Source organism: Giraffa tippelskirchi, chromosome 9 (genome assembly GCF_054371585.1).
Source record: "Giraffa tippelskirchi isolate mGirTip1 chromosome 9, T2T-mGirTip1v1.2.pri, whole genome shotgun sequence".
NCBI classification, from domain to species: domain Eukaryota; kingdom Metazoa; phylum Chordata; class Mammalia; order Artiodactyla; family Giraffidae; genus Giraffa; species Giraffa tippelskirchi.
This window is the reverse complement of record NC_137283.1, coordinates 108288792-108312989: the sequence shown is the minus strand read 5'-3', so window position 1 is coordinate 108312989 and position 24198 is coordinate 108288792. Positions and strand designations below refer to the sequence as shown.

The 24198-nt window shown below is 40.7% G+C and overlaps 1 protein-coding gene across 14 annotated transcripts in view; it reads left to right on the top strand.

Moving 5' to 3' along the window:
• ARMC2 (armadillo repeat containing 2) overlaps positions 1–24198 on the top strand; it is a 246475-nt gene that overhangs the window by 60409 nt on the left and 161868 nt on the right. The gene's annotated exons all lie outside the window — the stretch shown is intronic.

Below are 24198 nucleotides of genomic sequence, written 5' to 3'. Positions count from 1 at the left end.
TCTGTAAGAGGGCTTCAGGACAACTCTGAAACAACTGCCAAGAGCGGGGCACGACCGGGTTTTCTGACTTGGGCCGGGTGCAGACAGTTTCTCTGGCCATCAGCTCCGCTCCCTCGGCCCTCCGTGTGGGGAGGAGGAGAAGCTGAGTAGTGGGAATGTTGCATCTTAGGAAACGCCAAGGAAAGTGCAAAAGAGCCCGATATGGCTGTCTGCCCTCCGGAGGGTTGCGGTCCGGCAATGATGAAGGGAGACTGCCACCTACGGGCCAGGTTCCAGGAAGCCCACATGCGGGTCTCAGCCAGAGAGACTCCACAGGGAAAGGAGGCTTCGTGGAGCTGCTAGTCGCCCCACTCTCTGCTCACAGACAAAAACTCTCAACTTGTTCCCAACAAATTAGCATTTTCCTGATTTAAATGTTTTCCCCTCACAAGAGTATCATCTTGAGAGCTAATTTCTGTGTATAAAGAAGGCAACATGATAGACACATCTGGCCCCACCATCACATTAAACAGCCGTGCACATGTGTGTCATTCGGCCACTGGGTGCCCCAGCAGAGGCCACTCCCATATAACCTACCATTTTATGGCTTCTTAACAAAAATGAATCGGTGTAAGGAATCAGAGATGAGCATCGTCTTGCTGTCCCATCTTAGTAAAGAAGCTATGGGATAAGAACAATCGAACAGATATCCAACACATCACAGGGGATGCTTGTGAGGGATGAGAGGAATTGGGCACAAAGAAGAAAACAAAGTAAGATGAAGCTAGGGAGGGGCCTCGCATGTTGTAATGGTAACTGAAGAGTATAATTGAATCAACTCTGCTACCAAAGTGAAAGAAGAAAACTGACAGAATTTGAGCTTGTCTGAGAAGGAAATCTATTGTATTATAGTGGTTCCAATGGTATCACATAGTTGTCCTTTGCTATTTGATGTGTTCGTGAACGGCGAATTCTATCCTTCCCATTCCATTCTAAAATCAGATTTGCCCTACAATATTTACATAATGTTGGATTTTGACTAATGAAGCAACCTGACTTCTGTTAGAGAAAAAAGAGTGGTGTATACGTGTGTGTGTTTCTTTGTGTGTATGAGTTTGGGCACTTGTGTGCATAGTGTATATAAATGTGTCTGTGTATGTGTATGTAAGCATGTGTTTATGTATACATGAATGTGTGTGTGTGTGTTTAATGGAGGAACTCAGAAAGGAATATTGTTCTGTGACTCCAAGCCAAACGAGGTTTAAAGGCCCTATGTCCTACATTGTAGCCCCTAGAGGAAAGTTAAGCCCACCTCATGAAAAGGCACAGGTACAGGGGCTGGGCATGGATCAAAGAGGCAGAGGTGGGCTATAGAACTTTCTACAGAAATCAGCAGGTGAAACTCAGAGTGTCAGGTCTGTGTTTCTGGTGAGTGCCAGAGGAAACACAGGAATGAGTCCATCTGAAGCAGGAGAGAGATTTCCCAGCACAGACCAGGCTGGGTCAAGGAGAACCACCCAGGACCTGCAGAAGACAACATGAAGCAGAGCCAGAACCAATCTCTTGGCCCCATTGGGAGAGGGTTATTATCATCAGTTCCTGAGGGGAGAGGAACTCGCCGTTGGTATCAGAACCCTCCAGATATCCTTTAGGACCTCTCTGTGCATAAACCCATAACAGTGCTAAATTCTCATCAGTGGCCTAGTCATTCTTGTTACCTTTGGTGGTGGTGGTGGTTTAGCTGCTCAGTCGTGTCCGACTCTTGTGACCCCATGGACTATAGCCCGCCAAGCTCCTCTGTTCTTGGGATTCTCCAGGCAAGAATACTGGAGTGGATTGCCATTTCCTTCTCCACTTTAATGATGTGTAAATTCAAGAACCTCTTAGACACTGTAGTGTTAGAACACCTGGGTTGGGAGATACCTCTCTCTCCACCTTAGAGAAGTGAATCATAACCAGGGAGATTTTGGTATCTTTAGTGTAGTATTGGTAAATACTACGCACCAGTATGTCATTTATGTAAAATTTTATATAAATGGTATCACATATAAATATTTACTTGGGATCTTTTTAGCTTATCATGATGTATTTTAGGTTTAATGGTATAGATGGTACAGATTTAGTTCACTCAGGTTGACCGCTGTACAAGGTTGTATTGTACAAATAATTCCCATTTTATTTTCCCATTTTACTCCTGAAGGTCAGATAGCTTGTTTCCACTTTTTAGCTATTACCTGGAATGCTGAAAAGAACATTCTTTTTTTGTATTTCTTTGGGCCCATGTATCTCTCAGGAACTTCTAAACATATGAAGGTGAAATTGTTGATCATAGGTTATGCATGGATTAACTTTACCAGGTTTTGCCAAATTGCTTTCTGCCGTGGTTAGATCATTTTATACTTCCCCTGGCATGGATGAAAGTTTTTCATTTCTCCATTCTCACAACTGGTATTGTTGGTATTGTCAGAGTTATTGACTATTGAATGCCTTCTTCTATTAATTGCTTCTTCATATTCTATGCCTTTTTGCTGTTTGGTGATTTCTCTTCTTGCTTGCTCATTTTTAGGAACTTATTCTATAATTTGGATAATTATCTTTGGTTGGAAATGTAGGTTGCTAATATTTTCTCTAAATCTGTGTTTGCCTTTTTACTTTGTTATTAATGTCATTTGTCATGGACAAGTGTTTTAAAATTATATAATTCAATGTATCATTTTTTCATGATGATTTTCATTTTGTGCCCTTCTAGGAGGTTATATATAGTTTCCATAGTCTAAATGTATACAGCTTTCCCTTAACATGTCTGAAGTTTACTTTTGTGCAGCCTATGAGATATAAATCTCATTTTCCCTTTGAAAATATTATTAGCAAACAGTTACAGGGCCATTTATTAAATAGTCATCCTTTTTCCCCTGATTTGTAGAGTCACCTCTGTCATATTCCAGATTCCTTTGTATATGTTAGTGGTTTTGGCTTTAGGAATCCTGTCCCATGGATCTATTTATTTATCCAAAGGATGATATCCTAGTATTTTAATTACCATAGTTCAGTTCAGTTCAGTCACTCAGTCATGTCTGACTCTTTTGTGACTCAATTGACTGCAGCACGCCAGGCTTCCCTGTCCATCACCAACTCCCAGAGCCTACACAAACTCATGTCCATCGAGTCGGTGGTGCCATCCAACCATCTCATCCTTTGTCATCCCGTTCTCCTCCCATCTTCAATCTTTCCCAGCATCAGGGTCTTTTCCAATGAGTCGGTTCTTCGCTTCAGGTGGCCAAAGTATTGGAGTTTCAGCTTCAACATCAGTCCTTCCAATGAATATTCAGGACTGATCTCCTTTAGGATGGACTGGTTGGATCTCCTTGCAGTCCAAGGGACTCTCAAGAGTCTTCTCCAACACCACAGTTCAAAAGCATCAATTCTTTGGTGCTCAGCTTTCTTTATAGTCCAACTCTCACACACATACATGACTACTGGAAAAACCATGGCTTTGACTAGACAGACCTTTGTTGGTAAACTAATGTCTCTGCTTTTTAATATGCTGTCTAGGTTTGTCATAGCTTTTCTTCCAAGGAGCAAGTGTCTTTTAATTTCATGGCTACATTCACCATCTGCAGTGATTTTGGAGCCCCCCAAAAATAAAGTCTCTCACTGTCTCCATTGCTTCCCCATCTATTTGCCAAGAAGAGATGAGACCAGGTGCCATGATTTTAGTTTTCTGAATGTTGAGTTTTAAGCCAACTTTTTCACTCTCTCTTTCACTTTCTTCAAGAGGCTCTTTAGTTCTTCACTTTCTGCCATAAGAGTGATGTCATCTGCGTAATTACCATAACTTTGTGATAAATCTTGATACCATCTGCTAGGGTGCATCCTTTCTCGTTTCAAAATTGTTTTGGCTATTCTTGGTCTATTGTTCTGAGTAGATTTTATGATTTGCTTATGCAGGTCAATAAAAAATTCCCCCAGAATTGTTAATAGAATTTATTAAGTTTGTGATGTAAATTTAGGAAAACTGCTACTGTTAAGCAGCAGTAGCAGTTAAGTACTGTTAAGAATATGTTATATCACCCCATTTTATTTGTTATTTTTTATGTATTTCATAAAATTTTAGAGTTTTCTCTGTTGAAGTTTTTCACATCTTTTTTTTAGACTTACTTCTAGGTATCTCATAGTTTTTTAGACTATTGTAAATGGTATATTTTTTATTTTATCCGCATTCTTGAATGACAGTTTAACTGTGCATAGAATTCTAAATTGATGGTATTTTCTTTCAATATTCTGAATATAATTTCTGTTAGTGAACTAGGAATAGAAGGAAAATCCCTTAACCTGAAAAAGAGTATCTACCATAATCCTAAACAAATATTTTTCTTTATGGTGAAATACTAAGAGCATTCCACTTAAAGTCAGGGACAAGACAAGGGAAAATTTCATCCTAATTACCAGGAACAAACAGAAATGCAATTTTAAAAAACCACCACACACACACACACACACACACACACATATATATAGCTGGATTTATTTAAATTAAATCTGAGATTCAGTATTTTAACTGGCACATTTACATTATTGTGATTATCTATTGTGATGAATTTATTCTTTAATCTTATATTATGCTTTCCACTTACCATGTTGTTCTTTATTCTCTTTTTCTGACTTCTATTGAATTGATCATTTTTTTTCTTTCAAGTGATAATATTTCTACTTTATTGTTAAATTTAACAAGCATATTATTCGACAATCTTGTAGGTTAATCAATACACTTCACCATCCTTTCAAACAAAATATTGACCTTAACATGCTTCATCTCTAGTCATTCTTCCTCTCTTCTCACATATTATTGTTTCTAGTCCTTTAGCTCCATTTTTTAAAAACTTCTGTTAGTGTTTTTGTTACTATTATTTCAGACATTCAGTGCTTATTTAGATTTACTAAATGTTTATCAAATTTTTTACTCTCCATTTGCTTCTTTTTAAAACATCATTTATTGAGCTACAAATCACATACTATACAATTCACTCACTTATATACAGAGTACATCATGAGAAACGCTGGGGTGGAAGAAACACAAGCTGGAATCAAGATTGCCAGGAAAAATATCAATAACCTCAGATATGCAGATGACACCACCCTTATGGCAGAAAGTGAAGAAGAACTAAAGAGCCTCTTGATGAAAGTGAAAGAAGAGAGTGGAAAAGTTGGCTTAAAGCTCAACATTCAGAAAACTAAGATCATGGCATCTGGTCCCATCACTTCATGGGAAATAGATGGGGAAACAGTGTCAGACTTTATTTCTTGGGGCTCCAAAATCACTGCTGATGGTGATTGTAGCCATGAAATTAAAAGACGCTTACTCCTTGGAAGGAAGGTTATGGCCAACCTAGATAGCATATTTAAAAGCAGAGACATTACTTTGCCAAGAAAAGTCTGTCTAGTCAAGGCTATGGTTTTTCCAGTGGTCATGTATGGATGTGAGAGTTGTACAGTGAAGAAAGCTGAGCGCCGAAGAATTGATGCTTTTGAACTGTAGTGTTGGAGAAGACTCTTGAGAGTCCCTTGGACTGCAAGGAGATCCAATCAATCCATCCTAAAGGAGATCAATCTTGGGTGTTCATTGGAAGGACTGATGTTGAAGCTGAAACTCCAATAGTTTGGCCACCTCATGCGACGAGTTGACTCATTGGAAAAGACCCTAATGCTGGGTAGGATTGGGGGCAGGAGGAGAAGGGGACGACAGAGGATGAGATGGTTGGATGGCATCACTGACTTGATGGACATGGGTTTGGGTAGACTCCAGGAGTTGGTGATGGACAGAGAGGCCTGGTGTGCTGCAATTCATGGGTCGCAAAGAGTCGGACACGACTGAGCGACTGAACTGAACTGAACAATGGTTTTTATCATATTCACAGAGTTGCACCACCAACAGCAGAATCAACTTTAGAACATTTCATGACCTCCAAAAGCAACGTCATACGCATTAGCAGTCATTCCTCATTTTCCTCCAATCCTCTCAGCCCTAGGCAACCGCTAACCTGCTTTCTATATCCATAGATTTGCCTATTTGGGACATTCTTAGTAACAGAATTATATATGGTCTTTTGTGACTGGCTTCTTTTAACTAATGTTTTCAAGTGGCATCTTGTAATTTTGGTTTGTGTTTTCCTGATGGCTAATGATATTAGACATCTTTTCATGTATCTATTGGCCATTTGTACAATCCAAGGTCATGATAATTTATCCCAGTGTTCCTTCTAGGAATTTTATAGTTTTAGCTTTTACATTTAGGTCTATGATAATTTTGAACTAATTTTTGTGTGTACAGTGAAGAAGAGGTCCAACTTCATTCTTTTACATGTGGCTATCCAGTTACCCAAGATTATTCTTTCCCCATTGAATGTTTTGCATTCTAGCTGACAGTCAATTGACTTTAAGTGTAGAGTTAATTTTTGGACTCATTTCCATTGATCTCTATGTCTATTCTTAATCCAGTATCACACTGTCTTCATTTGTAATAAGTTTTGAGAATATTCTAGAATTAAAAACACAAGCCTTCACATTGAAGAAACATAACAAACATTAAATAGCTGTAATTTTGTAATGAGCTTTGAAATCTGAAAGTTTGAGTTCTCCAACTTTATTTTTCTTGTTCATAGATTGCTATTCTGGATGCCTTGGACATACATATGAGTTTCAGTACTATCTTCTCAATTTCTAAACAAAAAGCTAGCTGAGATTTTGATAGGCATTGCATTAAATCTATAGATGAATATAGAAGTATTGTCATCTTCATATGTGTACCTGTGGCTGATTCATGCTGATGTATGCAAGAAACCAGCATAATATTGTAAAGCAATTATCTTCTAATAAAATTTTTTTAAAACTATTGTTATCTTAATAATATTAAGCCCATGAGCATGGATTGTCTTTCCTTTTATTTAGGAATTCTTTACCTTCCTTTAAGAATATCTTATAGTTTTCAGAGTACAAATTTTTGTAATTTTTTATACTTTTGTTAAATTCATCCCTAAGTAGTTTCTCTTTTTGATGCCAGTATAAATGGAATTATTTCTTAATGTTATATTCAGCCTATTCATTGTAAATTGTTTGCTTCTTGAATCCTTTCTAATTGGTTCATATTTCTTATTCCCATCTTCATGGAGTTTTTTCATAATTTGTGAATGGAAAATTTTCTTAGTCCCTGTGTGAAAATGTCTTTGTTTTCTTTTTTAAGATGTATTTGTTTATTTTTATTTATGGCTGTGCTGGGTCTTCATTGTGGCATGCGGGCTTTCTCTGGTTGTGGAGAGTGGGGGCTACTCTTCATTGTGGTGCACCAGCTTCTCGCTGCGGTAGCTTCTTTTATGACTGAGCATGGGCTTTGGTATGAGGACTTCAGTAGTTGTGGCTCACAGGCTGTAGAGTGCAGGCTCAGTAGTTGTGGTGCATGGGCTTAGCTGCTCTGCAGCATGTGGGATTCTTCCAGAGGGACTGAAGCTGTGTCTGCTGTATTGGCAGGTGGATTCCTAACTGCTAGACCGCCAGGGAAGCCCTTTATTTTCTTAAGTGATAATTTAACTTGGTATAAAATTACAGGCCAGCAGTTCTTAAGATATATTCCTATTTTATTTTGGCTCAATATTTGCTGCTGAGATGTCAGCTCTCAGCCTAATTATTCCTTGTCAAACAATGTGACTTTCTTTTTTTTATTGATTGTTTTAAATTTTTCTAATGTTTTGAAGTTCCACCATTTCCCCATATGTATCTTCAGTTCATTTCAGTCACTCAGTCAAGTCTGACTCATGGACTCCGGCATGCCAGGCTTCCCTGTCCTTCACCAACTCCTGGAGCTCGCTCAAACTCATGTCCATCAAGTTGGTGATGCCATCCAACCATCTCATCCTCTGTCATCCCCTTCTCCTCCTGCCTTCTATCTTTCCCAGCATCAGAGTCTTTTCCAGTGAGTCAGTTCTTCACATCAGGTGGCCAAAGCATGGGACTTTCAGCTTCAGCATCAGTCCTTCCAATGAATATTCAGGACTGATTTCTTTTAGGATGGACAAGTTGGATCTCCTTGCAGTCCAAGGGACTCTCAAGAGTCTTCTCCAACACCACAGTTCAAAAGCATCAGTTCTTTGGTACTCAGCTTTCTTTATAGTCCAACTCTCACATCCATACATGACTGTTGGAAAAACCATAGCTTTGACTAGCTGGACCTTTGTTGGCAAAGTAATGTCTCTGCTTTTTAATATACTGTCTAGGTTCGTCATAGCTTTTCTTCCAAGGAGCAAGCATTTTTTAATTTCATGGCTGCAGTCACCATCCGCAGTGATTTTAGAGCCCCCCAAACTAAAGTCTCTCACTGTTTCCATTGTTTCCTCATCTACTTGCCATGAAGAGATGGGACCAGATGCCATGATCTTAGTTTTCTGAATGTTAAGTTTTAAGCCGACTTTTTCACCATCCTCTTTAGTTCTTCTTCACTTTCTGCCATAAGGGTGGTGTCATCTGCATATCTGAGGTTATTGATATTTCTCCTGGCAATCTTGATTCCACATCCAGCCTGGCATTTCACATGATGTACTCTGCATAGAAGTTAAATAAGCAGGGTGATAATATACAGCCTTGATTTACTCCTTTTCCGATTTGGAACCAGTCCTTTGTTCCATGTCCAGTTGCTTCTTGACCTGCATAACTGTTGCTTCTTGACCTGCATACAGATTTCTCAGGAGGCAGGTATGGCGGTCTGTTATTCCCATCTCTTGAAGAATTTTCCACAGTTTGTTGTGATCTACACAGTCAAAGGCTTTGGCATAATCAATAAAGCAGAAGTAGATATTTTTCTGAAACTCTCTTACTTTTTCTCTGATCCAACAGATGTTGGCAATTTGACCTCTGGTTCCTTTGCTTTTACTATCTTAGTGATAATTTATTTTATTTATTCAATATTTGCTGTGCTTCTTCAATTTAAGATTTGTGTTTTTTAATTCTAGAATATTCTCAGGTATTACCTATTTAAATATTTCATTCTCTCTAATCTGTTTCTAGACCTCTTTAAATATTATATTTTGTCATTTTATTCTCTACTATTTTCATCATAAAGACTCATTCTGAATTGTATTTTGAATACTTCTCAGATCCATATTCCAGTTTTTTTGTTATGATTTTTTATTTACTACAAAGTAAAGGACTTGACTCTCCTCAAAAACAATATTAAATCTTAAAAACTCATCTGGGGGAAATTTTTCCATAAAGAAGATACTATACCTTTTCCAAATATACCCTTTAAATATAGAGAATTGTCCTAAAGTGGCTATAATGTTTTGCATGTAAATATTTCATTAACTTTTTGGATTTGTGCTAAGGGAATATCTCTGAAAATGTTGCAGGAAAAATCATGTATTTCATGCTTTCACCTGTTGAACCTGATAGATGAGTGGAATACCAAAGACCATATGCTGGGGGTCAACCAGACTTGAGTTCCAATGCCAGCTCCACCAGTAACTAGATATGGGACTTGGACAACTAATTTTAACCTTGCTGAGTCTCTGAATCTTAATTTCATCATCTATAAAATAAACGCTTCAGCACTGACATGAGGAACAAATGATAAGGTGTATGTGAAGTACCTTATGCAAAGTCTGCCAATGGCAGGTGCTTCATAAAGGATTATCATTATTTATTGCATAAAAATCGTAATTAGAGCTGGTGCCGTCATGTGAGTTATCTCCATTGAGTATTTGAGATCTTCTCATTAGGCATGTCTCGTCATAACCACTTTGCTATAACTTTGATCTCCTAAAACACACAGATTAATAATTAACCCAGGTAAGGGATGGAATAATTGCTTGTGGAAATGTCTGGAACTTCATGCACTTCTCTCCTGCAGCAGTCCCCTTGGGCAGCTACTGAAGGCCCAAAATAAAACATTCTGGGGTTCTTTCTTGTAGCAGATGGGAATGCAATGTCTGCCTTGGAGGCACACCCTATAAGTAAGATTTCTAGGACTCTTAAAAGATAAACACTTAGAAAATTGATTCAATCAAATGGAACAGCTATAAACACACTTCCTCTGTGATTTTTCAAACTAGTATATTTAATTCTGTCTGGCAGCATCCTCTAAATTGAATTCACATTAGATAGATGAGTCCAAGGGAGTGAATATAATATATTGATGCAGGAATTACGCTGCCTTTGGTGGGGGCATTCAGTGTTTCCAAAACTTGAGGCTGCCTTGCACTCATGGTGTGATGGCAAATACTGCCTTCACAAGGTGTTCTAATGAATTCTTTCTCTAGCAATAATTATGACAGGAAATGGGATTTTTCCTGTAATCACATTTTAGTGACTAGCACCCCTATATGTGTAGTATATTCAGATCTTTCATGGACCTTGATTGTACAGCCACCAGAATGTAGAATAAATCTCATCTTTATTCAGTTCAGTTCAGTCGCTCAGTCGTGTCCGACTCTCTGCGACCCCATGAATTGCAGTACGCCAGGCCTCTCTGTCCATCACCAACTCCCGGAGTCTACCCAAACCCATGTTCATCGAGTTGGTGATGCCATCCAACCATCTCATCCTCTGTCATCCCCTTCTCCTCCCACCCCCAATCCCACCCAGCATTAGGGTCTTTTCCAATGAGTCAACCCTTCGCATGAGGTGGCCAAAGTATTGGAGCTTCAGCTTCAACATCAGACCTTCCAATGAACACCCAGGATTGATCTCTTTTAGGATGGATTGATTGGATCTCCTTGCAGTCCAAGAAACTCTCAAGAGTCTTCTCCAACACCACAGTTCAAAAGCATCAATTCTGCGGCTCTCAGCTTTCTTCACCGTCCAACTCTCACATTCATACATGACCACTGGAAAAACCATAGTCTTGACTAGACGGACTTTTGTTGGCAAAGTAATGTCTCTGCTTTTAAACATGCTATCTAGGTTGGCCATAACCTTCCTTCCAAGTAGTAAGCGTCTTTTAATTTCATGGCTGCAGTCACCATCAGCAGTGATTCTGGAGCCCAAAAAAGTAAAGTCTGACACTGTTTCCACTGTTTCCCCATCTATTTCCCATGGAGTGATGGGACCAGATGCCATGATCTTAGTTTTCTGAACGTTGAGCTTTAAGCCAACTTTTTCACTCTCCTCCTTCACCTTCATCAAGAGGCTCTTTAGTTCTTCTTCACTTTCTGCCATAAGAGTGGTGTCATCCGCATATCTGAGGTTATTGATATTTCTTCCGGCAATCTTGATTCCAGCTTGTGTTTCTTCCAGCCCAGTGTTTCTCATGATGTACTCTGCATATAAGTTAAATAAGCAGGGTGACAATATACAGCCTTGACGTACTCCTTTCCCTATTTGGAACCAGTCTGTTGTTCCAGTCTGTTGAACAGTCTTTGAACCAGTCTGTTGCTTCCTGACCTGCATACAGGTTTCTCAAGAGACAGGTCAGATGGTCTGGTATTCCCATCTCTTTCAGAATTTTCCACAGTTTATTGTGATCCACACAGTCAAAGGCTTTGGCATAGTCAATAAAGCAGAAATAGATGTTTTTCTGGAACTCTCTTGCTTTTTTGATGATCCAGCGGATATTGGCAATTTGATCTCTGGTTCCTCTGCCTTTTCTAAAACCAGCTTGAACATCTGGAAGTTCATGGTTCACGTATTGCTGAAGCCTGGCTTGGAGAATTTTGAGCATTACTTTACTAGCATGTGAGATGAGTGCAATTGTGCGGTAGTTTGAGCATTCTTTGGCATTGCCTTTCTTTGGGATTGGAACGAAGACTGACCTCTTCCAGTCCTGTGGCCACTGCTGAGTTTTCCAAATTTGCTGGCATATCGAGTGCAGCACTTTCACAGCATCACCTTTGAGGATTTGAAATAGCTCAACTGGAATTCCATCACCTCCACTAGCTTTGTTCGTAGTGATGCTTTCTAAGGCCCACTTGACTTCACATTCCAAGATGTCTGGCTCTAGGTGAGTGATCACACCATCGTGATTATCTGTGTCGTGAAGATCTTTTTTGTACAGTTCTTCTGTGTATTCTTGCCACCTCTTCTTAATATCTTCTGCTTCTGTTAGGTCCATACCATTTCTGTCCTTTATCGAGCCTATCTTTGCATGAAATGTTCCCTTGGTGTCTCTAATTTTCTTGAAGAGGTCTCTAGTCTTTCCCAATCTGTTGTTTTCCTCTATTTGTTTGCACTGATCGCTGAGGAAGGCTTTCTTATCTCTCCTTGCTATTCTTTGGAACTCTGCATTCAGATGAGAATATCTTTCCTTTTCTCCTTCGCTTTTCACTTCTCTTCTCTTCCCAGCTATCTGTAAGGCCTCCTCAGACAGCCATTTTGCTTTTTTGCATTTCTTTTCCATGGGGATTTTCTTGATCCCTGTCTCCTGTACAATGTCACGAACCTCTGTCCATAGTTCATCAGGCATTCTGTCTATCAGGTCTAGTCCCTTAAATCTATTTGTCACTTCCACTGTATACTCATAAGGGATTTGATATAGGTCATACCTGAATGGTCTAGTGGTTTTCCCTACTTTCTTCAATTTAAGTCTGAATTTGGCAATAAGCAGTTCATGATCTGAGCCACAGTCTGCTCCCGGTCTTGTTTTTGCTGACTGTATAGAGCTTCTCCATCTTTGGCTGCAAAGAATATAATCAGTCTGATTTCGGTGTTGACCATCTGGTGATGTCCACGTGTAGAGCCTTCTCTTGTGTTGTTGGAATAGGGTGTTTGCTATTACCAGTACGTTCTCGTGGCAAAACTCTATTAGCCTTTGCCCTGCTTCATTCTGTACTCCAAGGCCAAACCTGCCTGTTACGCCAGGTGTTTCTTGACTTCCTACTTTTGCATTCCAGTCCCCTATAATGAAAAGGACATCTTTTTTATTAAACAACATCAATTACCCTATTATCTGTAGCCCCCTGTTATACATGTCATTATTACTCTGTTATACATGTCATTATTACTCTGGGTCCAGAGAATGCTTGAACCATTGGCAAAATAGTAATCCTACTGTTAATATCTATTTAAGGTGGAGAAACCTTAAGTAATTTAGTGATGTTAATAATTATAATAGTTAATATGTATCATATGGTCTTGTGTGCCTGATGGGGCTTCCCAGGTAGCACAGTGGTAAAGAATCCACCTGCCAAGCAGGAGATGCAAGAGATTCAGTTTCAATCCCTGGGTCGGGGAGATCCCCTAGAGAAGGAAATGGCAACCTGCCCCAGTATTCTTGCCTGGAAACTTTCATGGACAGAGGAGCCTGGCAGGCAGCAGTCCATGGGGTCAGAAAAAGTCAGATAAGACTGAGCGCACACATACACACTTGTGTGTCTGATCGTATGCTGAGCTCACATATATATTAATATATATATTTGTGTGTATGCATTAAAACAAGACTGGGAGCTGACTGTGGCTCAGTTCATGAGCTCCTTATTGCAAAATTCAGACTGAAATTGAAGACAATAGGGAAAACCACTAGACCATTCAGGTAAGATCTAAATCAAGTCCCTTATGATTATACAGTAGGAGTGGCAAATAGATTCAAGGGATCTGATAGAGTGCCTGATGAACTATGGACAGAGGTTCATGACATTGTACAGGAGGCAGTGATCAAGACTATCCCCAAGAAAAAGAAATGCAAAAGGCAAAATGGTTATCTGAGGAGGCCTTACAAATAGCTGAGAAAAGAGAAGTGAAAGACAAAGGAGAAAAGAAAAGATATACCCATCTGAATGCAGAGTTCCAAAGAATAGCAAGGAGAGATAAGAAAGCCTTCCTCAGCGATCAATGCAAGGAAATAGAGGAAAACAATAGAATGGGAAAAACTAGAAATCATTTCAAGAAAATTAGAGATACCAAGGGAATATTTCATGCAAATATGAGCACAATAAAGGACACAAATAGTATGGACCTAACAGAAGCAGAAGATATAAAGAAGAGGTGGCAACAATACACAGAAGAACTATACAAAAATGATCTTCATGACTCAGATAACCACGATGGTGTGATCACTCACCTAGAGCCAGACATCTTGGAATGCGAAGTAATTCCAGTTGAGCTACTTCAAATTCTAAAAAATGACACTGTGAAAGTGTTGCACGCAATATGCCAGCAAATTTGGAAAACTCAGCAGTGGCCATAGGACTGGAAAATGTCAGTTTTCATTCCAATCCCAAAGAAAGGCAATGCCAAAGAGTGTTCAAACTACCATACAATTGCACTCATCTCACACACTAGCAAAGTAATGCTTAAAATTCTCCAAGCCAGGCTTCAACAGTACATGAACTATGAACTTCCAGATATTCAATCTGGTTTTAGAAAAGGTAGAGGAACCAGAGATCAAATTGCCAATATCCGTTGGATCATCGAAAAAGCAAGAGAGTTCCAGAAAAATATCTACTTCTGCTTTATTGATTATGCCAAAGCCTTTGACTGTGTAGATCACAACAAACTGTGGAAAATTCTTCAAGAGATGGGAATACCAGACCGCCGTACCTGCCTCCTGAGAAATCTGTATGCAGGTCAAGAAGCAACTGGACATGGAACAAAGGACTGGTTCCAAATTGGAAAAGGAGTACATCAAGGCTGTATATTATCACCCTGCCTATTTAACTTCTATGCAGAGTACATCATGTGAAATGCCAGGCTGGATGTGGAATCAAGATTGCCAGGAAAAATATCAATAACTTCAGATATGCAGATGACACCACCTTTATGGCAGAAAGTGAAGAACTAAAGAGCCTCTTGATGAAAGTGAAAGAGGAGAGTGAAAAAGTTGGCTTAAAACTTAACATTCTGAAAACTAAGATCATAGCATCTGGTCCCATCATTTCATGGCAAATAGATGGGGAGAAGCAATGGAAACAGTGAGAGACTTTAGTTTTGGGAGCTCTAAAATCACTGCAGATTGTGACTGCAGCCATGAAATTAAAATATGCTTGCTCTTTGGAAGAAAAGCTATGACAAACCTAGACAGCATATTAAAAAGCAGAGACATTATTTTGCCAAGCAAGGTCTAGCTAGTCAAAGCTATGGTTTTTCCAGTAGTCATGTATGGATGTGAGAGTTGAACTATAAAGAAAGCTGAGTGCCAAAGAGTTGATACTTTTGAACTGTGGTGTTGGAGAAGACTCTTGAGAGTCCCTTGGACAGCAAGAAGATCCAACCAGTCCATCCTAAAGGAAATCAGTCCTGAATATTCATTGGAAGGACTGATGCTGAAGCTCAAAGTCCAATGCTTTGGCCACCTGATGCAAAGAACTGACTCACTGGAAAAGACCCTGATGCTTGGAAAGATAGAAGGCAGGAAGAGAAGGGGACAACAGAGGATGAGATGGTTGGATGGCATCACCGACTTGATGGACATGAGTTTGAGCAAGCTCCGGGAGTTGGTGATGGACAGGGGGAAGCCTGGTGTGCTGCAACCCATGGGGTTGCAAAGAGTCGGACACAACTGAGCAACTGAACTGAACTAAATATATATTATATTTGGTCTTCACCATAATTCTGTGAGTAAGGTACTTTTAGCCCCATTTTACAGTTGAGGAGACTTCCCTGGTGGCTCAGAGGTTAAAGCGTCTGCCTCCAATGCGGGAGACCTGGGTTTGATCCCTGGGTCGGGAAGATCCCCTGGAGAAGGAAATGGCAAACCACTCCAGTATCCTTGCCTGGAGAATCCCATGGACGGAGGAGCCTGGTAGGTTACAGTCCACGGGGTCGCAAAGAGTCGGACACGACTGAGTGACTTCCCTTACAGTTGAGGAAAATGAAGCCCAAGGAGTTAGGTGCTCAAGCCTGCACAGCTAGGCAGTGGTAGAGCTGCAGCCACCAGGAAGTCATCTTACCTTACCATGTGAATGTGATGAAACATGAAGGTGCAGGGCTGCCCTCTCTTTGCCCAGTGATTCCTAGAGTCATGCTTCTACCCACCCATCTACTGTGGAAAACACCTCTAGATATGCCATCAAACGACTGAAATTCAGAAATTTGAGCTCTTGTTTAATTTCAATTGTATACTTACCTTACATTTTACCTACCTGAACTTCACTGGCACTTAGGCAATAGTTCTGCTTCCTCTGCCCTTCTTTCCTTCCTATTTCTTCATGTTTGCTGAGGGCTTGGGCACAAAAAGAGAAGGAGGAAATGGAGGAGAAGAGATTCTTAGGGAAGCTTGTGTTCTAGGTCAGGAAACAGGCTGCGTAAATGTGAAACAACTAGAGAAGGACACAATAGTGTTTGGGAACAAGCTGATGAAGTGCAAGCAGGACATCTCCAACTTCTTTCTCACACCCAGCTAGTCTGTAGCCCACCTCTCTCTGGTGGAGTTAATACACCATGTTCCCATGCTGCGGCCCTCCTATGCCCTTGCCTGACTGTGCCTGCCCCCCAACTTTGTTGCTCATACCTCATAAGGCCTTTCTGATAGAGCAGAAGCCAAAGGACCCCGACCAAGTTGACATCATAAATTTCAAATCACTTGAGGTAAAATTCCACCTCCTAAGCTAATGGAAGGTACAGTTAGCATGGTAAACTTTGCATTAACACATGGACTAATTATTATATTTCTTTAGAGGGGTCTGGAAACATTGGGTCATAAGTGAGCATTCCAGAAGGACCTTCTTAAATTTTTTTTAAACTTTCTTAAATTTTGATATCATGATTATAAAATAGATTTCTAGTCTTATCCTCTGTACCAGGTGGCATTAGTCAGTTTGTGCTGCCACAATAGAATGCCATAGACTGGTGTCTTAAACAACAGGAATGTATTTCTCATGGATCTGGAGGCTGGAAGGTCTGAGATCTGGGTGCCAGCATTTTTGGGTTCTGGTGAAAGTCCTCTTCTTGGCTTGGAGATGGCCATCTTCTCACTGTATCCTTGCACAGTGGAAGGAGGAATCTCTGATATCTCTTCTTCTTCCTCTAAGGCCTCTAATTCCATCATGAGGGCTCCACCCTCAGAACCTTATCTAAACTTAATCACCTCCCAAAGGCCCCCACCTCCTAATACCATCTCATTGGGGTGATTAGGGCTTCACCAGTTGAATCATGGGGGACTCAGTCATTCAGATTATAACATAGGGGGAGGTCCTTTTAGCTCTTCAGAATGAGAACAACTCCCAGGCTCTCTTTTCTCTGGGTCACCTTCCTTCTCCTCTCCCTGCTTCCCCCTCCTCCATGGGCTGGGCCTTCATACTTCTCCCAGGTGATTCACTACCATGTGGGACATTCATCTTTAAGATCAGAATAACTGATCCTCAAAAAGTGGCTGCCTTCTACCACTAGTTCATAGACCAAAGAAAGTATCTTGTGTAAATAGTTTATTCTATAGAACTTCTGAAGCATCTAGCTCAAACAGATATTTTTCCTTAAAATTGATTTTTGCAATACATGCACAAAACCAAAGAATACAAGGAGCATAACATTCATTCTTTAAAACTCATCAAATATTATATCCCAAAACAGCTGACGTAAACTAGAAAAAAAAAACTGGTTATGATATTAAAAGCAAATTCCTCTCATTCTTCTCCCCAACCTCCCTATCCCTCCCTGGAGGGCACTGCTGTTAGAGTGGGGTGTAGCCTTCCAGAGATATTCCCTACATGCCTTTATGATCTTTGAAAAAAAATCCAATGACAGTATTTTGTCCAGTCTGTTCTCCTTGCTTTCATCTCTTAATAACATATTGTGGAGATGATTCCATGTCACTACAGTCAGTACTATCCCATTCTTTTGATGGGCAGCATAGTTTCCCCCATGTGTGGATATAGCATAGTATCCATACCAGTTCTTCTTAAAGAACTTTTAGGCTGTTTGCAGTCTTCTGTTACTTTAAACAATGGTTCTATATCAGCATGTCTGTAGAATAAATCCCTGTAAGTAAACTTATTGGATCAAATGGTATGTACACTTCAAAAGCTGTGAGATAATCTAAATCTACAAAAAAATGTAAAGAATAATGTAACTTTTCAGCCAATCTGATTACATGGACCACAGCCTTGTCTAACTCAATGAAACTAAGCCATGCCGTGTAGGGCCACTCAAGACGGAAGGGTCATGGTGGAGAGTTCTGACAAAATGTGGTCCACTGGAGAAGGGAATGGCAAACCACTTCAGTATTCTTGCCTTGGGAACACCATGAACAGTATGAAAAGGCAAAGATAGGACACTGAAAGACGAATGCAGAGTTCCAAAGAATAGCAAGTAGAGATCAGAGCCTTCCTCAGTGATCAGTGCAAAGAAATAGAGGAAAATAATAGAATGGGAAAGACTAGAGATCTCTTCAAGAAAATTAAAGATACCAGGGAACATTTCATGCAAAGATGGGCTCAATAAAGGACAGAAATGGTATGGACCTAACAGAAGCAGAAGATATTAAGAAGAGGTGGCATGAATACACAGAAGAACTGTACAAAATAGATCTTCATGACCCAGATATCACAATGGTGTGATCACTCACCTAGAGCCAGACATCCTGGAATGTGAAGTCAAGTGGGCCTTAGGAAGCATCACTACAAACAAAGCTAGTGGAGATGATGGAATTCCAGTTGAGCTATTTCAAATCCTAAAAGTTGATGCTGTGAAAGTGTTGCACTCAATATGCCAGCAAATTTGGAAAACTCAGCAGTGGGCATGGGACTGGAAAGGGTCAATTTTCATTCCAATCCCAAAGAAAGGCAATGCCAAAGAGTGTTCAAACTACCGCACAATTGCATTCATCTCACACGCTAGCAAAGTAATACTCAAAATTCTCCAAGCTAGCCTTCAGTAACATGTGAACCATGAACTTCCAGATGTTCAAGCTGATTTTAGAAAAGGCAGAGGAACCAGAGATCAAATTGCCAACATCTGTTGGATCATCAAAAAAGAGAGTTCAGAAAAATATCTGATTCTGCTTTATTGACTATGCCAAAATCTTTGACTGCATGGATAACAATAAACTGTGGAAAATTCTTCAAGAGATGGAAATACCAGACCAGCTCACCTGCCTCTTGAGAAATCTGTATGCAGGTCAGGAAGCAACAGTTAGAACTGGACATGGAACAACAGACTGGTTCCAAATAGGGAAAGGAGTACATCAAGGGTGTATATTGTCACCCTGCTTATTTAACTTATATGCAGAGTGCATCATGAGAAATGCTGGGCTGGATGAAGTAGAAGCTGGAATCAAGATTGCTGGGAGAAATATCAATAACCTCAGATGTGCAGATGACCCCACCCTTATGGCAGAAAGTGAAGAACAACTAAAGAGCCTCTTGATGAAAGTGAAAGAGGAGAGTGAAAAAGTTGGCTTAAAGCTCAACATTCAGAAAACTAAGATCATGGCATCTGGTCCCATCACTTCATGGCAAATAGATGGGGAAACAGTGGAAACAGTGACTGACTTTATTTTGGGGGGCTGCAAAATCACTGCAGATGATGACTGCAGCCATGAAAAGATGCTTACTCCTTGGAAGGAAAGTTATGGCCAACCTAGACAGCATATTAAAAAGCAGAGACGTTACTTTGCGAACAAAGGTCTGTCTAGTCAAGGCTATGATTTTTCCAGTGGTCATGTATGGATGTGAGAGTTGGACTGTAAAGAAAGCTGAGTGCCAAAGAATTGATGCTTTTGAACTGTGGTGTTGGAGAAGACTCTTGAGAATCCCTTGGACTGCATGGAGATCCAACCAGTCCATCCTAAAGGAGATCAGTCCTGGGTGTTCATTGGAAGGACTGATGTTGAAGCTGAAACTCCAATACTTTGGCCACCTGATGGGACGAGCTGACTCATTGGAAAAGACCCTGATGCTGGGAAGGATTGAGGGCAGAGGAGAAGGGGACGACAGAGGATGAGATGGTTGGATGGCATCACCGACTCAATGGACATGAGTTTGGGTAAACTCCGAGAGTTGGAGATGGACAGGGAAGCCTGGCGTGCTGCAGTCCATGGGGTCGCAAAGAATCAGAGATGACTGAGCAACTGAACTGAACTGAACTGAATGTAACTAACTCTGCCCAGCATTATTACATCTCAGCCAGGAAAATCACATTTCATTTAGGAAGCACTGAAGTGTGTGGTCACTAACTCATAGGTTATGTATTAATGATTTGGAATGAGGAGGTTATCTCATTTTGTTTTATGATCTGGAAGCCTGTATCAAGTGTTGCTAGGATTGTGCATGTGTTGCATCTAGTGGCCTCACCAATGTCCAAAGTGGATTGTGTTTCTAACCCATCACCAGTGTGTTGCTTAATATGATTCCTTGGTGTGCTTGACTCTAAACAGCAAGAAGACTGAGGCCTAGTCTGACAAAGTGTGGGGGCTGGTGAGAGACCTGAATTAGCTAAGAAGTGACTGTTTCCCCCACACAGAGTCCACCCCAAGTATCCAGCTGTATGAGTAAATGACTTCACAGGGATTAATTTTATTCTGTATACAGTGGAATGAGCTTTCAATTTTATTCTTATTTTTTGAATTGATTTGGTTTAATTTCTGTGTAAAAGCATATGTGTAGGAATAATTTCCATTACAGTGTATCATAGACCTCATACATTCTTCAGGGATTTTAATAATGCTTTTCTGAATAGGAAGTCAGGGTTCTCTCTGTGCCCCATCCCCTGCTCCCACTGTGTTCACTTTCTTGCATGTTGCACATTTAGGATTAAGATCTTTTAGTTTTCCTCAAACAATGATTTTGCAGTATTAAACACAACCTCATAACTTTCAGCCTAGTGTTTGTGTAGATGGCTCTCCAGTGCTTTTAAATTTATGTAATTAAAATTCTAGAATGATACAATTCCAGTGGTTTACATTAGACTTACTTTTACCTTCCTCAATCAGTTTTCTCTTATAGTATTTTTCTTTGCAAGAATTATTGGAGATAACTACAGCCCAGCAGACTGCTTAACTACTAACTCATTACTTAAGAAAACACTAAAATAATTTAAAGTATTTGTTGTTAAGCACAAAGATGTTAAACTCAGCTTGATATTGATGCAATGTCTCTCTGCTCCAAGGATGTAGCTAACTTATGCTCAAAAACCCTTTGGGGAAAGACTTCAGTTTTCTGAGATTTCCTATCCATCTTTTCTTTCTGTTTTCTTTGAACTGAAATTATTCCATCAGTTAGCCACCGAGTCTGGTTTTATATTCTGCTTGCAGTTCAACAGGAGGGAACCAAAGATGTACACATTCTTTTCCCTTTATGCCCAGGACACAGTAAGGTTAGCAGAACACAGTTCATTGCCTGGGCATGCAAGTATTGCCATGCACAGGACAGACCTCTGGTGCTTCCACTTTCCTCCCCCTCTTAGTGACAGAAAACCCATTGGACTCCAGCAGCAGCTGAGCTCCGGCAGCCATTGGCCCCAGAACTCTACCTTCTGTCTTTCAGTAGGTAGAGGCTAGCTAGGGAGGTGGCCAATCCGGTGGTCTGTATCCAGGAGAACGTGGCACAGTTAGCTATTTAAATCCATCCAGGATGATGTCAGCAAGTGGGGCTGAAAGGGTTAGGAGCAAGGCTAAAGGAGAGGAAGAATCTTGTCAGGCTGCATTATTTACAGAGAGCTAGGCTGAGGCTAAGCAGAGAGGAACACACCCACCACCTGTGCCCTGAGCCAAACTCCTCACGCCTCCAAGCTGCTTCCTCTCAGCCTCAAGAAAGGAAGAATGGCTGCAGAAAATAATTTGACACTAAATGAGATGGGGAGAACTTAATTCTTACATGATTTTTTCCAACTGGAAGAGCAGCTTTCTACTTAAATAAAAATGCACAAGCAGGCTCTGGTTTGCACATTGCTGGGGTTTTACCGGAAAGCTGGGCCAACTCGTACCCGCTGATAAGAGAAAAGCGTTTGTTCCCGCCTCTGGAAGTCTGTGGTCCCAATAACCCCGCGTGAAACTTGCAAAAATGGTTCTCAGCTTAGACGCCGTTTTGCAGCACGAGCAAAATGTTCAGGCTCAGGAAATGATGCTAAAGGCATTTTGAAAAATGTAAGATGGGCCTGACACAGTGCTGGCACAGGATACATGACGGAAGCAGCGTGGTGAGTGGTGATAACGGCCCCTGGGGCCTGGCAGGGAGCTGGTTTCACACTCCAGTTCCAACCCCCCTCAACCCCCCCCTGCAGCAGGAGCCTCATCAGGCTTCAGGGTGAGAGCGGAAATCTGGCCAAGCCCCTGGGGGACTCCAGCAGAGGGACAGGCCATAAGGAAGGAGGGTGAGGCTAGTGAGAGCACCTCTTGTCAGCCAGGACTTGACAATCTACCTGTGCACACATCATGCAGCTAAAAATTGTGTCCGTTTTGGTTGTTCTAAGCCCCGCTCACTCCTGCTTTTCCAAAGCACCTCCTGAGGACAAGAGGCTTGCAGCATTTTCCCTTAGGGTCTCTCAGGGAGAGGCTATGCCACGCCACTTACACAGGTGCTCAGTAAGAATTAGATGGAGAGGACACGCTGATTACTGCTAATAAGGGGGTAAGTTAATAATGGCAAGATGCCTGTTTCCGGGCAAATCTGCCCAGTGCTAAGGGACCTGCAGCTGATCTGCTTAAGAGGGTGGCTTTTCTTCCAGATGGCCATGCCATTTGTGTCAGGGAAGGGCTTTCCTTCCAAGTCTGGTGCTCCAGAGTTGCAATGCAGATTAGGGATCCGTTTTAACTTGCCACTCTTGAAAAATAAACATTCTGGGCACAAGAAAGGGAGCTTTTCAACCCGGACAGTGTTCTGCATGTTTGAGTACTTGTGGCAAGTACTCTAAGATAATGAGCAAGTGCTCTTAGCACTTGTGCGTTATTCCAGGCTTCCACCCCAGCATTGTTCCCACCGCTGTCCTGTTCTTCATTAGTAACTGTAGAGAGAGGAGGGGAAACCTTGATGATGATATGAATTTTGAGCAATTATATTTGGTTTGTGTTTCTCTTGCAAAACTCTTCCTTTAAGGCGTAAGCAGGGCTGTATTAATATCTCTTTGCCATTTTGTTTCCCTAATGTTGTTACTGCTGCTATAATTTTAACAAGTATGAGAAGGGAAACTATATGAAGACTCCTTTAGCCAACAAATTCTGCATGAATTCTGAAGAGGTCAGTAAATTTAAATGATAGAGGAGAATCAGTATAGGTAATGAAATGATGGAGATGAAAGAGAGTATAATTCCATGATATTGCAAAATACACAGACATTATCTCATCTCCTCCAAGCACGCCCAGGCACAGAGAGATAAAAATCTTCATCTCTAGATAGACACAATTCCTGCTTCGAGGTACTCAAAATCTGGTGAAGGAAACAGATGTGTATACAAGTAACTGTAAGACAAGACACATAAGTGGCAAAAGTAAAAGTGTAAATAAAATGCAACAAGAAAGCTGAAGAAGCAATGATTCATTCCAAAGGTGAGGCCTCTGAGTGGACCTGAGGAATGAGGAGGATTTCAGTGTGCAGAATGGGGGATACTGCATGTGAAACTCTGCAGCCTTCAAAAAAGAAAACTGAGTCTATATGAAGAAATAGCACAAACTGTCCAATATAGACTACATAAAAAGAGGTCACTCAGCAATGTGCTTAGAATTAGGGTTTAAAAAATATATATACATAATATATATGTATATATGTGCATAGTAGTTAAACATTTAAGCTCTAAGAGCAGACTGGATTAAAATCTAAGCTCAGTACTTTCAGTGGATTGTGTTATTGTTAAAAATACTTTCTGTGCCTTCCTGGGGGAAGGTTATTCTTTTCTGCTCATTGATAACAGGCTGATCCTGGGACCTGCTTTGGCCAATGAAATCAGAGCAAAATTGAGGTGTGCATCTTCTGAGTAGATGCTTTAAGAGCCGTCATTGGCTTCTTCTGTGTTCTCTTTTCTTTGTATTCCAGCGATCAGCTAAGTACCACGTAGAGGTGCTCCTTTGGCTTCAGCCTGGGTCCTGGAATGAAGACAGCAGGGAGCCGAGCCAACTGTGGCTGACATGGCTCATTAGCATAAGCAAGAAACAAACCTTTGTTAGTGTCAGACACTGAGCTATCAAAGATGCTGTTACTATAGCCATCACCCAGTCTGGGTTGACTATAGACATCTGACAACCAATGGGATCTTATTTAACTTCTTTAAATCTCAGTTTCCTTATCTATGAGATGGGAATAATAATAGTACCTACCTCAGAGGGATGATTATGCGTTTAAAAAGAGTTAACTTTAAATCCCATTGCGTGATGTTCAGTT